At 60.3% G+C, this 14,373-nt stretch overlaps 1 protein-coding gene across 18 annotated transcripts in view; it reads right to left on the minus strand.

Moving 5' to 3' along the window:
- Positions 1-14,373, minus strand: part of BCOR (BCL6 corepressor) — a 115,562-nt gene that overhangs the window by 37,856 nt on the left and 63,333 nt on the right. For 10 of the 18 annotated variants that reach the window (XM_070606215.1, XM_070606211.1, XM_070606212.1 and 7 more), the window contains exon 1: positions 7,976-8,285. The exons of 4 other annotated variants lie outside the window; for them this stretch is intronic. The gene's annotated coding sequence lies outside the window, so the exon portion shown is untranslated. Of the gene's footprint in view, positions 1-6,490; positions 6,864-7,187; positions 7,537-7,975; positions 8,286-9,516; positions 9,553-14,373 lie in introns of those variants that run through there. 4 more of the 18 variants (XM_070606207.1, XM_070606216.1, XM_070606202.1 and 1 more) reach the window with 4 other exon arrangements.

Below are 14,373 nucleotides of genomic sequence, written 5' to 3' on the forward strand. Positions count from 1 at the left end.
GTCTTACAAATGAAGAAACTTACTGAGGCTCAGAGGCCATAAATAACTTGCCCCCAAGGTCACACAGCTAGTAAAAATGGGCCACGGTCAAACTCAGTCCTGGAGTTGCGGAGAGGAGCCAATTATTGGTCTAATTGTGCCATTCGAAATCCCCAAGAAGTTGCGAAGGCTTCCTGAGCCCTCGTACTCAAGCACAGTGGAAAAGGATACCGTTTAACACCTATGTAACTCAGTCCACAAGGAGCCCAGAACCCAGTTTCTCCTACACTCAGTAATCTCTTGGTTCATTTGAAATCTTTCACAATTTCCCTGACACCTTACACATCTCCCTACACTGGGATTACCCTGGTCTGAGGCCAGGGCTCTCAACACGCTCCCGTCTCGCCTCCTCCAGGAGCCCAGAATAGGCAGGGGTAGGTGGGTCAAGACTCTCAGGCCTCCGCAGAAAGCGCTGACTCCTCGTCCTGGAACGAGGCTTGCCACCCTAGTTTTGCCACATAAAGCAATAAATCAAATTATCTAGATAGAGCAAAAGCCCTTTGGAAACAGTGCCTACACTTACCATTCCCAGGGTTTTAACAGAAAAATCCCAGAAACCAAAGTGGGGTGGGGAGGGAATTAAGAGGCAAGCGGCTTGCAAGATGTCAGGCCCTACTGGACGGCCCCCCCGGGGGGGGGCACAAAAAGCCAACCTCCGAAGACAAGCTGGGGGGCTGGAGTAACTTTCCTTTCCCCAACCTCTCGTTCCAGAAGCTCAGGTCGGCGGCCAACCTGCCCTCCCCAGACCATCCCCAATTTCCAGGTCTGCCCCAGGCTTTCAGATGCTCCGGGAACTCTCACACCCGACGCCACAGGCTCCACAGCCGAGGGCCGTTTCCAGCTCGCTCGGTGGGGACCCGGCCGGGCAGGCGAACCGGGCACTCGGCCGCCCTTGCGGGCTTCCCGGCCCCGGACCGGTTGCTCCTCCAGTGGCCGAGGCTCTGGATGTGCGAAATGGCCCCAGAAGCGACTGGACAGGCAAGGGCCTCGGCAGCGGGAGGGATGGAGGCGATGGCGGCGCCGGGTCCTCACCTCGCTAGCCAGCCGAACACGCCCCAGCAGCCCGGCCGCCCCTGGCTTCTGGCCAGTGGCTCTCTCTCTCTTTTTTTAAACTTTCCGGCCTTGGCGATCAGGGCAGGGTTTCCAGTCCCCGCCACCACCACCCTCCCAGCTCGCTGCAGTGCCTTCCAACCTCCCAGGAAGCGACCCCGGCAGACACCCCACCCCGCCTTGGGCCACCTGGAGCGGGCGGCTTCCCGAAGCGATCGGCGTCCGGCCAAGCCTGAGACTCCTGCGTCCGGGGAGGAACTCCCGCAGCCTCCAACAGGCCGGCTTGCCCGCGGTGCGCGTGCGGTGCGCCGCACATTCGCGCACTCTCGGGAAGAGCTCGCGGGGGCGGGGGGGGGGGGGGGCGGTTAAGGGCTGATTTTTTAGAAGAAAATTCTTCAGCTACGAGAGTTTTGGGTGTCCCAGGCACGACTGCGAGCGCTCGAGAAGAACAATAGAAATGGGGGTGGGTGCCGGAAATGGTGCAGGAAGACCCCTATAACCCTATAAACCTCTCCTCCCCCTCGCAATTACTATTAGCATTAAAAGACCCCAGTGCCTTCAATGCAATAGTGCCTGTTTATAACTTTTTTCCGCTAGCTCCCCAGACCCTAAACAAGCCCCCTCCTCACATTATGAAATCACAAGGGCAAAGATCGCTCCCAAATTTGTGACCTCCTGAAGCTCTTGGGCCTCTCACCTGCTCTGCCCCTGGCACCCTGACCTGACTCAGCCCCCCTCCCCCAGCAGTTCCTCTGGTTTGCACCTAGACAATAAATTTAGTTTAATTTAGCTTCCGGTCTTTAATTTTAGCAGGTCTCCTTTTTGCATGCAAATCAATATGGCAATTACCATCTAAAAGCTCGCCCAGCCCCGGGTCAATGTAAATTGATCATTGTCCGCCTTCCACAAAATAACACCGGGAGTCTGTGGTGCATAATGAGATTATACTGGAAACTGTCTTTTAGATCACAAATTATATTTTATGCTGTCAGGGTCTTCTCCTAGCGGACTTCCCCCGCTAGTCTAATCACGGGGAGCCGAGCCCGTGGGTGCTGAGGGGCGATGTTGGCTGTGGAGACCTGGCTCTAAAAAATAACCAAGTGAGGACCCCCATTTCCGAGACCCTCGATTAGACACAGGCGGAGAGGAGCCTGCGCTGGGAAAGGGGGCCTTCTACAGAAATATCGTAGAAAAGCCTCGTTAATTAGTTCTCGTCCGACACAAAGTCAGCTATTTCTTCCCCACGGACACACTGGGGGCAACCAGCGAGGCCGTCGGGCCGGCCCGGAGGTCGGTGGTCGTCCCGTGCCAAGTGCTCGCGACGAAGACGGCTTGGCCGCCACGGGGGCGGCCTAAAGAGGCCACTCACTCCTGCCCTGGCTGCTTCTCAGCCCGGCCGCCGTCTCCCGGGCCCCAGCAGCGCAAACAGACGGAACCCCGCCGGCCGTACAGCCCGGCGGAGTAGCCGGGGCGGCCGCGGCCTCCCCTCCACGGCCTGGGCGAGGCCCCGCTGGGCCTGAACCGTGTGAGCGGTCGGGCGGCAGAGGCCTCCGAGCGAGGAGAAGGTCTTCTGTCGCCGAGAGCATGGCTCTCCCGCCCCTCCGCGGCCCCCAGGGCTCGGGTGTGACCCTGGGGCCTAACAAAGGGCCTTCTGAGCTCCTTGCGGCCGCGGCGGGGCGGGGGAGGGGCGGGCCGGCGGGGAGCAGCGGCCCGAGTGGACCGCGCGGCCCCGACCCGGCCCGGCGCCCTCGAGGAAACCACCCAGGTGGCATGGCCAGGGCTGCCGGGCGCTCCCGAGGCCCGTCCTGGTGGCCCGGGGTTCGGGCGGCCCCGAAGCCTGCGAGCCTCCCACCCGGCCCGCGGCCCAGCCCTGCCCCGCCCGACCCGGCGCGGGCTCCACCCGAGTGCGGTCTTCCCTATAAAAGCTGAAATTCCCGGCTGGGCTCAGACAAAGAGGGACCGCGGCAAATCGACGCCGCGGGCAAACCAAACCCTAGGCCAGTTTACGTGCGCGTCTGGGGTCACAGAGGCGCCTGCTAATCCACCCTCTGCAGGCCGTCCCTGCAGGGTCCCCTCCAGGAAAAAAAGGAAAGCATAGCAAAATGAAAGCATAGCTCCCCTGTATTCCTCCCAGAGGTCGAACTTCGCACTTCTTTCGGTTCTGTCTTTGTCAGTCCACTAGGCCCTGAGCCGCCTCCGCAAACAGGACTTAGAGCAAGGGAACATCCATTCCTCCTGACCCAAAGTGGAAAGCTCTTCTTCCGCTACCATCCATCCGCTCAAGGTCAAGAACTCAAAACCTCTTAGAAATCCTCCTACCTGATCGACACATACCCTTCCCCCGCCCCCAGACGGGAAGAAACTGTAACCAGAAACAATCTTACTAATTGAGAGCCATCCACCCTTAGCTAGGCCTGCTCTGCCCTCAGTTTCCTTCCAGCCAAAGACACATTATTTCTCTGTGAATGAGCCTGCGAATGTGGTCGTGGGGCCCACACTTCCCTGCCCACGTCGGTTTCACTCCACAGGAAAGTCTGCGTGAGGCGTTCAGGAGTTTTTGTCATTCAGCCCGTGTATCTAAGCATGGATGTATGCATATGAATGGTTTTTGTGTTTCCAAGTGACCCTCTTCACACCTTTAAAGGGGCTTTTGTCTCTGAAACGTCCTTACAGAAATTCTGCCCCAGTTTCCAGCTCAATAAAGTCTGGGATTTTCTCTTCCAATATTGCTATAGGTCTCTCTATTTGCATATCCATGTTTACATTCCTCTTGGCCAGTTCTTTATCTCTTATGTATCTCTTGTTCCATGTGGGCATCGGAACCCAAGTGTCTTGATTTGTCTCGGCACATGTCATCCAGGCGCACATCTTAATCTGAGCATTCCTGTCTCACACGTACACCTCCCTCACTACTTACATTCTAGCTGTGCCTGTAATGTCGCTCGTTCCCAGGCCAGACCAATATGGGTTTGCAGTTTAAATGTAACTAGAGGATACCCTAGACCACAAACTCTAAAAGAGAGGAGAGGAGGAATGAGACAGACCAGTGTTACTAACGATTAATTTATATATAGGGTTAACCCACCTACAGATTTCAACCTCTAGAAAGAACCAGACCGATGTCTGCAGAGTTGTATTAAATTTTTAGACCAATTCAATATTGGCCCAGTGTGTGTGTATACAAATGATCGATCTTGTACACATCACTGTCCACCTCCAGTTTGGAGGCTGTCTCCCTGCATATATCTGATTCTAACTCCCCAGAAGTTCATGGTTAAAAGTGTGTTTACTTATACTGACAACTCAAGGACCCCTTTGCTCTCTCCAATGCGTACCTGTACACACTGGCCTGGCATTTCAAGCTTGGGTCTTCTGTCTGCAGCAGGCTTGGTCAGAGGCCCCACCCGACTACGGCTCTGCGCAGACCTTCCCACACTGGATTGCTGGCATGAATTCTCTCTGGGGACACTGAGGTCTACATCTGCATCTCCCAAACTCAGTTCTTTAAGTGAGGGTGCCCAGTGTGTGTGTCCACACCTCCCCTATTGAGAAGTGCGGTCAAACGAGATCATCTAGCAGCTGCGTTCGGTTTGTCGAAGAATCAAGCCAGTGCACCAGGATGTGAACGTGCATACACAGAAGAGAAAGGAAAACCCAAGGCCCCAGACTCCCGTCCCCTCCCCCCGGGGGCTACTCTGCCTCCAGAAATTTCTACAAGGCTCTTTGCCCCCGCTCCTCTTACACTCTCTCCATAGCCTTTAAAGGGTTAAGAGAAACCCTCGCAGCCTTCCCTCCACCCTGCTCGCTGGGCCCGCAGGCTTGCTCGCTCACTCGCTGCTCACGGGAGTCTGCCGCCGCCTCCGCGGCCCGCCCCCCCTTCCCGTCCTTCAGCCGGGAGGGAGCCTGCATGCCTGTCTAGACCGATCTATCACAGGCACACCAACAACACCCGCGAGAGCGCGGAGACCCTGCCCAGGTCCCCCTGCCCGCACGGCTCCCGGCGGACAGAACCCGGGGAGCGTGACCGCGCCTGCGGGGTGGGGGGAGCCTCCGGGCGCGGGCCGCCCCGGGCGCAGCGCGGGTCCTCCCCGGCCCCGGCCCCCCGCGGTCCCGCCAGCCCGGCTGCCGGGGCACAGTCACAGCTCTGCGCGCTGGGCAGTCCTATTTTTATCTTGTCTAATCCCAAACTGGGCGGGGAGCACAGGCGTCGTGCTTAGAGAACAAGAGATAGGCGAGGGAGGCGGGGAGGAGCAGCCAGGCGGCGACGCGAGCGGGAGCGAGTTAAAGACACAGTCGGGGCGACCGAGAGCAGGAAGAAAGAGCGGGCTGCGCGGGCCTCGCGGCGCCGCACGCAACACGCCGCCCGGCGAAGTTACACTCGTCTCCCTGTCGCCCTCGCTGCCGGTCCCTCCCCACTTCCCAGCGGCGCTCTCTGCAGCCCGGGCCGCGGGGCCCCGGCCTGTGTGGGAGGCAGAGGCCCGGCCGGCCCGGCAAAGGGCTGAAGAGAATCGCTAATGAGCTGCGCGGCCCATTGATCCGGAGAACACTTCCTAATTAACTCTCAGTCACCTACTGGTGACAGCGCCTCAAAGGACAGCGCTGGGGCCGTCCGAGCCCCAGCCCCGACCTGCCCACCGAGCGCCTGGCGCCCGAACCCCGCGCGCTCCCCAGGCAATCCCGGCGAGTGGCGGCATATGCCCGCACACCGAAGGCCAGCCTCGGATTAAACCTGGACGGCATATTAATCACCGCCATCTCGCCCCCCCCCCACCGTCCTCCACGCGGTGAAATCATGCCCCAAATAAACACGAGCACCAACACTGCAAAGCCCAGACCAGAGAACAGGTCGGGGGTGGAGTGGGAAGGGTCGAGAAGCAAACGTATTCTCCAAATGTCCACGTACAGAAGGTCTCCGAAGCCGACAATTAAAATGCCTTCCACACACGCAATTCTGTCGGCAAAACCGAATCCAACACCTCGTAAGGATTGATTTCGGCCCGCTGTGTCCGTTTCCAGTGCCACAGGAAGTGTCAGATGGCTAGAAATACCCAAGTCTGTCTGCGTTCACCACCCACTACCTTCTGGGGTGGGCCATTTCCTCCCCGTTTTTACTCCCAGCCCACTTGAAGGATTTTTCTCCAAGAGGCTACCCCTAGAACCAAACACCACTACCCCTCCCCTAGTCTTCTCTCAAAAAAAGAAAAAAAAAAAAACAGCTAAAAACCCTGCGCTGTCTAGTCCAGACACAGCGAGGCTGCGCGGATACCTATTTGAAGCGCGCTGGTTTCTTTTTAAGGTTTGTTTTTAAATACACATAACCCTCCCCCTTCCTTCGCTCTCCCATTCCCAACCCCCACCCTACAGACGCCGGCGGCGCGCGCCCTCGTGCGCGGGCACTCACAGCCTCTAGCTGGAGATCACGGACTTTCTGGAAAAGATTCATTAACAGCAAATTAAGCCTCGCCCGGCCTCGGCCTACACGCGATCAGACTCCGCCGTCTCAGGGACCTGGGGACGTGCCCACTCGAGAGTGCGAGCGGCGGGAAGCCCGGCGGGACCAGGAGTGCCTCCAGCCGCCCAACTCCGCACACGGCGCCCCAGGGCTTGCTTGGTAAACAGCAGGCGCACGTCGCCGTCGCCGTCGCCGTCGCCGCCGCCTCCCCGAGCCCCCGAGTTGGCGGAGGCTCTGCAGCGCAGCCGCCCGCCTGCTTGGAGCGCGGGCCCCGCGGCGCGGCGGCGCCTTGCCCTCCCCGCCTCGGCCGAGGATCGCGCCCGGGTGCGCAAGTTCCTCTTCGCCCTCAACCTCCGCGCCGCACGCCCTCCGAGTGGGACCAACTTCCTCCGGCCGCAGACTCGCACACGCCCAACAAGGCTTCCCACCAGACTCCCCGCTGCCCAGCGGAGGGCCCAGGTCTCGCCCCCCCCCCGCCCCAGTCCCCGCCCTCCCTTCCCGCCGCCGCCCCCGCACACGCACATTTCACCCCCACCTCGGGGGCTCCTAACTTAAAACGTATCTCGCGACGTCGGGGGAAGGTGGGGGTGAAAGGGGGTCGCGGATAAGAATTTTAAAAGAACATTTGCAAAACAAAGCGTCTGACCTGGCGGACGGGCCGAGTCGGAACCCCTCGCTCTGCTCGATTTCCTAGTAGTTTTTTTTTCCTTTAATCCACGTGATTCGTGCTTTCGGGCAAGCCAAGAAAAAACCCGGGACTCCCCTCCCGAGTTGCGCGGCGGCGGCGGCGGTGGCAGCAGGTCGAGCTCGGCTCGGCCCGGGGCGCCCGCCACACACCCTCGCGCACGCACACGCCGTCGTTCCACTAGGAGGAACGACCGGCCCCCGGAGAGGCGAGACGAGGCGGCGGCGGCTGGGGGTTTTTACAGTTCTTTCCCGAGCCGAAAAAGAAAGCAGACGGGAACCCGCCGCCCTCCCCTTCCTGCTCGCGAGCTAACGCCGAGCCGAGCTTCCCAGCTTCCAGCCCAGCTTCCCCCCGCCCCCCCGCGCTCGACTCGCTGCGCTCAGCGGCAACCGCGCTCCCGCGCACACAGACACACACAGGCTGCAAACTTCCACTCCGCGAACTCCCCGCTCTCCTCCCAGCCCCCCGGGAGGCGGCAGGCCCCCCGCCGCACCCCTCCCTCTCTGGTGCCCACGCGGGGCCGCTTAGGTTGGCTGCATTTTTAATAACATAGCGATGAAATAAAAACGAAAGCGAGCAAAGCAGCCAAAGGGAAGCGCGAGGCGAATGCTTCGCGGGGTACGCGAGAGAGTCGGAGGAGCAGCCCACGGCGGGCGGGGGCCCCGAGGGAAGGGGCCGACTGCAGCCCGCGGCGCGCCCGCCCGCCAGCCCGCGCGGCCTCCCCGGGGAAAGGTGTTCCGGGCACTGACCTGAAATCCCCGGCCGGGGAGTAAGCAGGGAGCCTGCGATCCGGTGCTTTGAAGTTTTTCCCCCGAGCGGAGTCGAGGCGGCGAGGAGGAGCGAGGGGCGGCTGGGCGGGTGGGGAGAGGTGTGCGGGGTTGGAGGAAAGTGGGGTGGCGACGTTAGCGAGCGGAGAAGGAGCCGGGCCGGGCAAGCGCGGCGAGCAGCAAAGTTTGCCGTCCCCGGCTGCCCGCAGCCCGCTCGAAGCGCCGCGCTCGCTGGCCTCCCTCGCCGTCTGCTGCCAGCCGGCTGCCCTCGGGGTCGGCCCCGCCGAGGGGTGGGCTCTGGGCCGGGTGGGGGCGGGGCGGGGCGGGGCGGGCTCAAAGCCTCCGGGCAGGTGGCGACAGCCCCGCGCGATCCTCCGGGCTCCCGCGGCTGGGCCGGGCTCGGCCGGGCTCAGCAGCTCCCGCGCCGCCGCTGCTGCCGCCCGCGCTCGGGCAGGAGCCCCAGCGCCATGTTGACGGATAGCCGCGAGCGCCCGCTCGGGCTGGGTGTGTGTGAGTGTGTGTGTGAGTGTGTTGGCCAAGTCGTCCCTGCACGGCGACAGCGCGGCTTGGGCTCCCCGCCCGGTGGCTCGCGGGCTCCCCCTCCGCCGCCGCCGCCGCCTGCCTCTCTCCCGCTCTCGGTCGCGGTCTGGGCTCCGGCGCGTCTCCCCCGCAGCCGCCGAGCTCGGCCCGCGTTCAGCGAGGAGCGTAGCTCTGCCTCACCTTGCCGCTGGGAGCCCGAGCTCCGTCTGCAGCCGCACGCCGCGATCCCAACGCGTCCCCCCTCCCTGGTTCCCTCCTCTTCCTCCTCCCCCTCCCTCTGCCCGCCCTCCCTACCTCCCTCCCTCCCTCCCAGCAGCCGCCTCCCCTCCCCCCGCAGGCGCAGCGCTCGGGCGACAGCCGCCCGCCCGCCGCCTCCAGCTCTTGCAAGTTTGAGCTCCCCCAGCCTCCGCTCACCCTCCGCTGCGGCGCCTCGGCGGTGGGGTTTCGGAGGGGTGATTCCCCAAGAAAGGTTTGCCCGAGTTTCCCGAGCCCGCGTTTCGCCTCTCTGGGTCCGAACCCGGGACCACTTGGGTGGCGCCCCCGTCGCCCCTAGCCCTCCCCTCCCCCGCTCGGACCGAGTTGGATGCGCACAGCCGGCCCGGGCGCGCGTCCTGGGCGAGCCACAGACCGACTCGGGCGGCGGCGGCGGGGGCGGCGAGGGCGGCTCGCAGATCCCAAGCCGAGGTGATGGGGGGCGGCGGGGGCGGCTCTCCCAGCCGCGCACCGAGACTCCCCTCGCTACCCAGAAGGCCAGTGGAGGACCGCAATTACCATAAAGCGCCTCGCACTCCGCTCAGCCAAAGCTGTCAAACCCCAGCGGCAGCCGCCGCTGCCTCCTCTCACCACCAGCGCTGCGCTCTCCCGGCCGCGCGTCCCCTCCGAGACCAAGCAGAGCCTGGCGAGTGCGCGTCGGCGCCCACCCCTACCCTGGGTCGCCCCTTACCCCCGGAGGAGCCCTTTCCCATTTCGGTGTTAAGAACTACCTGAAAACACCACCCCGGGCATCAGTGGCCGTTCCGCCCGAACTCCGCGCCCGAGTTCCCTGGACGTTTCAATTGTGTGGGAATTGTTTGGAGAGGCGGGGGCTGGAGGAGGCAGCCCGTGGGGCACTAGGAGGGCGGAGGTGGGGGCCGCAGGGGAGCGGAGAGCCGCCAGAATCTCTGCCCGTTCACAGGATTTCACAGTCTGCACCTCAGATGGTTGAAGGGTCTGTCCTGACCCTTCACTTGGGCCTCGGGAGATTATCTCCCGCGTTTTATTTTCCTTGGCAGGGAGCAACTTTTGGCTTATATCGTTCGCCCCATAAATTTCCACTCGGTAACGTCGTGCTGATCGGTGCTCGGCGGCGGCGTACAGCCTGCGCCCGCAGCAGTTCAATTCAATTGACACGTATTGAGCTTCTCCAGCGCACCCGGCGCGGCGCTGGGCGCGGGGGGAGGGCGGGGGCAGGCAAGCAGGAGGGGGAAGCGGAGAGGCGAGGTTCCGGCCTCCCCGGAGCGCAGAGCCTCTAGGGCGAGCCGAGAAACCCCAGTTCGTGAAGCTGGCGGGAAGGGGTGGGAGTGGGGGAGGGGTGTTCCGGCCTAACCGCACCCAGACCGCTGGTCCGGACGTCGCGGCAAAAGGTGACTCCACTCAGCTGCTCGCTAGGGTCTTTTTATGCTGGGGGTGGGGGAGTCTCTTTCTGCCTAAGGACAAGATGGTGCAGGCTCGATGAGAACATCAATCCGAAATGGAGGTGGCTTGTAAATCCACACGGAAAGTTTTAAAATATCCTGGAGTGTCTCCACGCCAAAAATAATCAAAAGCATCTCAAGTTGATTACTAAGCCAAGGTCAAGGCCAAAATCAGCTCTAGCTAGCAGATCCCTTTTAAAAATTAGTGCTAATATTGACTGCGGGGACTGGCGATAGGCGCGATTTTATTTATTCTGTTTTAGTTCTCAATACATAGTTATAAAAAACAGCCCTTTTCAAAGCAGAAGTGAAACATCTCTACCGTTTGAAACCCGAAACTTCGGGCAGAATGAAGTCTTCGTGCTCCGGAGCTGCTTAGAACAACTGATGCAAAAGACAGGCGGGCGGGTGCCCCCGCGCGAGCAGTGCCCAGCCGCGCTGGGCCGCCACCGCTTCCAGAACCCGCGCCTGCATAATAGAATGCACGCCTTTTTCTTTCCAGTCTTTCTGGAGGTGGATGTCTCTGAAAGCTAACCCACACATTTTTTTAATCTCCGGTAACAAGCAGAAAGACACCTGGACTATTATGCTGTAAAGCTATTTTTTATAAAGACATTTTAGGGCCAGACATTAAAAGTTATTAGACTGAACGCATGCGAGTTACAGACACAGCTGGAGAAAAGGCCTCTGGTTGTGTGTTGTAGCAACATCTCTTTTTGAAGCGACTCCTTTTATTCAAAACAAGTCTAAAATAACCGGGAAGCCTGAAGTTGGGTATTTGTGGGGAAACTCTCTGAACGTGGTGGTTCCAGACGAGGAGGCCGCTGTGCCACTGTGGGCCTTGCCGGAGAGCTGGCCTGGGCGAGTGCAGAGCCGTGCCAGTCTCTTCCGGCTCGGTTAGGCCGCCACAGAGCCCCTGGCCCCATGCCCAGCCACCTTCTCTCCCCTCCCCATGCCTCCCCAACTCTCCCCCCAGGCCTAGGCTTTTCCTGGAGTTAAGAGTTGCATGCAGCCGTCCAGAACTTTTAGAAAATCCAGGAACCAAGCGAGATCGTGGAGCCTGCTGCCTCACGAAGTCCTGTGGCCTCCCAGGGCTGCTGACAAAGGGGCCTGTTTGTCTAACTTTAAAAGTCCTGGAGTTAAAATGAGTTGGGGAGGGGGGTGGTGCTGTAAATTCGAAGGGGCCTAGAAGAGGGCTGACTGTGGGAGAAATTTGATGCTGGAGACAAACAGGCCAGTAAATTCGCCTTTGACGTAATTTGCAGCATTCACACACACCCCCTTTTTAAAGAAGTCTAGCCTCCATGGGGTCCTCATTCGGGCTGGTGGGATTCAAAGGTTTCTTTTCTATCTCCAAGGGATACACTTTCCAACTCTGTGGGATTTTAAAAGTATCTTATTAATGGAGTCCTAAGAGGCATGGGGGGGGGGGGGGGGCTTGGTGACTCACTGAGAATTAAAATGTGAGATTTTGCCCCGAGGTGCTCTAAGGGGGTGGGGGGTTGGGTGTTTACACCTATTGGTCGCTCAGTTGGAATTGATCCAGGGAAGAGAAGCAGAAAGCTCAGGAAGGGTAGTCCCATCTTGCGTCCCCTTTTGGGAAGGGGCTCCGGGAGCTGGGGACACTGCATAGCCTGCAGCGTGTACCGGCAGCCAGGGCCTTCTCCTGCTCCCCCCTCCCTTGTCCTCCCAGGAGTCCCTCGGGAGCTGACCTGGAGGTCAGGCTGCTACACCCGGCACTCAGCAAGGGGAGGATTTCAATGAAAGCAGAGGAGGAGGTGGAGAGGGCCAGCGAATTCAGCGCACAGGCAGCGGAGAAATAAAGAAATAGGCACCAAAAAGGAGAGGTGCTTCGAGTTGAGCTGGGGGGGCACCCCACCCTCACCCATCTCTTGTCCCTCACTGGCCTCCTGTCCCAGTGATAACATATGTAAGGTTCGACCTCAGGCTCCCGAGAGCACTCTCCGGATGCAGATTCTATGCTGGCTCTGCAACTGGGCAAGCAGGTTGGCGCTTTAGGGAGCAGGCCTGGAGCACGGCCGCCTCATTCAGGCCAGGCTGACTGTGCAAGGCCTGCCAGGGCCTCTTCCACACCTTCAGCCACCGCCCGGACCTTGGGGAAAGGTCATGCATCCTGTGCTGAGGTCCTTAGCCCGTGTTTGGGGGACCCTGGGATCCCAGCATCGTTTGTGGGGTTTGTTTGTGGCATATGTGTAGGATCTAAATCGTGAAGCTCGGTGGGCCCTCAATGGCGCTCTTCAGAGGCTGTTTTCACGTCAGGGACACTGGTTACTGGAATAGGTGGGACTTGGGTGATTACAGATAATGTATTTTTACATAGGGTGAGCTAGCCTATTAATGTTACCTATTTTTAAAAATACACTAATACCCACACTAACAGTCTTCCCTAGTCACTTTGTCAAAGAACTCTGGGCTTACCCAGTGGCACTTAAAAGACCCACTGGCCCAAGCACAGGGCATCCTTGTCCCAGGGATTTCAGTTATCTGGAAACATCTAAAGGTAGCTGCCTTGCAATGGCAAGAGACTGCTAGACTTAGGGGTCACCAGGTTGAGGATGGCTGCTCTTTCTGCCTTGCCTTTGAAGGGTTACTGGGCGTTGGGGGGAGGAGGGTCCGAAAGACAGGCCCTACGTCGTACGTAGTAGCAACCGCCTCTGGGAATTTATGGTCTGGGCTGGATTAGTGTCAGGTTCCGAGCTCCCCAAACCCAGACACCAGTGGGTGAACTGCCGTTTACACTGAGGGGCCCTCTGGGTAGACGGGTGTCAGCCAAAGGAGCACAGAAACAGGCGGCTTCGGGGAGGCAGCGTCCTGCGCTCCACCTGGTCCCAGCTTAAGAGCCCTCGAAGCCGCCGCACTGGGCCGGATGCTCCTGCAGATAAACCCGGCCGCCACGTCCCGCCCCGGCTGCTTATTTAGCAAGGCGCCTCCAGCTCATATTTGACCCTGCCCGGGGCACTGAGTGGGGACCGCGGGGAGCGGGGGCGGAGAACCACCAACTACTTGCTCTCGGACCCAGCCCGCCGGCCTTCCGCCCCAGCCATCTTGTAGCCTGATCCCTCTTCCACTCCCGCGGGAACCCTGCGGAGACGCAACACCCCGAGCCCCTTCGCGGGCACCACCCTAGGGACTGGAGGGATCTGGAAGGCTGCGCGAGCCCCTTGCTCGGGACAGGAAGGGAGTACGGCCCAGCAGATGGAAACGCGGCACTGATGGTCTCTAAATACCTCTGAAGCCCCCACAAAGTCGGGCGCAGAAGTGAGTGGCGGCGAGTGGTCGCCTCAGAAAGGTCGCAACCAGGAGCAAAGCTTGGGGGTCGGGCAGGACAGGGGATTCCAAAATCCGCGGCACTTTTTACCCGCTCCCCTTCCCCCTCCTGGCCCACTCGGCTCTGCCTTCGCCCCCATGACTCCCCCTCCCCCCGCCACATCCCTGGGTCTGCAGCACGTTAGCAGCCGCGCAGCCCCAGGTCGCGAGTGCCGAGGGTGAGGGGGCGCAGGGTGGTTTGTGTTGCGAGGCCTGACAGAACCTTCTGTGTGCGGCGGAGGGAGGAGGCTAATGCATAATGCACAGCGCCTGGAAGCCCGGCCATTAGCGGCCTGTCGGTGACACAGACAAACGACTGAGGGGGAGGAGATCCAGCTCGCTCTGGAGTTTAAATATACCAGCGTGGAGGGGAAACGCCATGATTTAAAAGTGTGTGTTTGCAGACACTCGCATATATTTTAATGATTTCCAGCAGGCCTTGCGTCCCAGCCTTGCATCCCCCTCCCCAAAAGGGGGATGTGTATAGAGGAGGGGGGATGAAGGCAGAGTGAGAGGCCTCAACCCGAGACCCACCGCCAGCTTTCCAGAGATGAAGAGAAGAGGTTGGTAAACGCAGCATGGAAAAAGCGAGGCCTAGGGAAGCCCCACGACCCAAGGCCATCCTCAGAATTTTTAAAAAATCTGGCCGTCAAGCCTTCCACCAAGGAGCGGACCCTCTACGTTGTACTAGAAAGATCGGGGGGGGGGGGGGGGAGGCATAAATCCCGCCACCCTTGCTTCCCCCAGGCGCCCTCATTTTTGAATCTTCCTTTTCCACCGACAATCCAGAGACCTCCTTCCTCCGGTTTAACACACCAGTGTTTTTTAGCAATTAAGGCG

The sequence above is a fragment of the Equus przewalskii genome, chromosome X, assembly GCF_037783145.1.
Source record: "Equus przewalskii isolate Varuska chromosome X, EquPr2, whole genome shotgun sequence".
Lineage (NCBI taxonomy): Eukaryota > Metazoa > Chordata > Mammalia > Perissodactyla > Equidae > Equus > Equus przewalskii.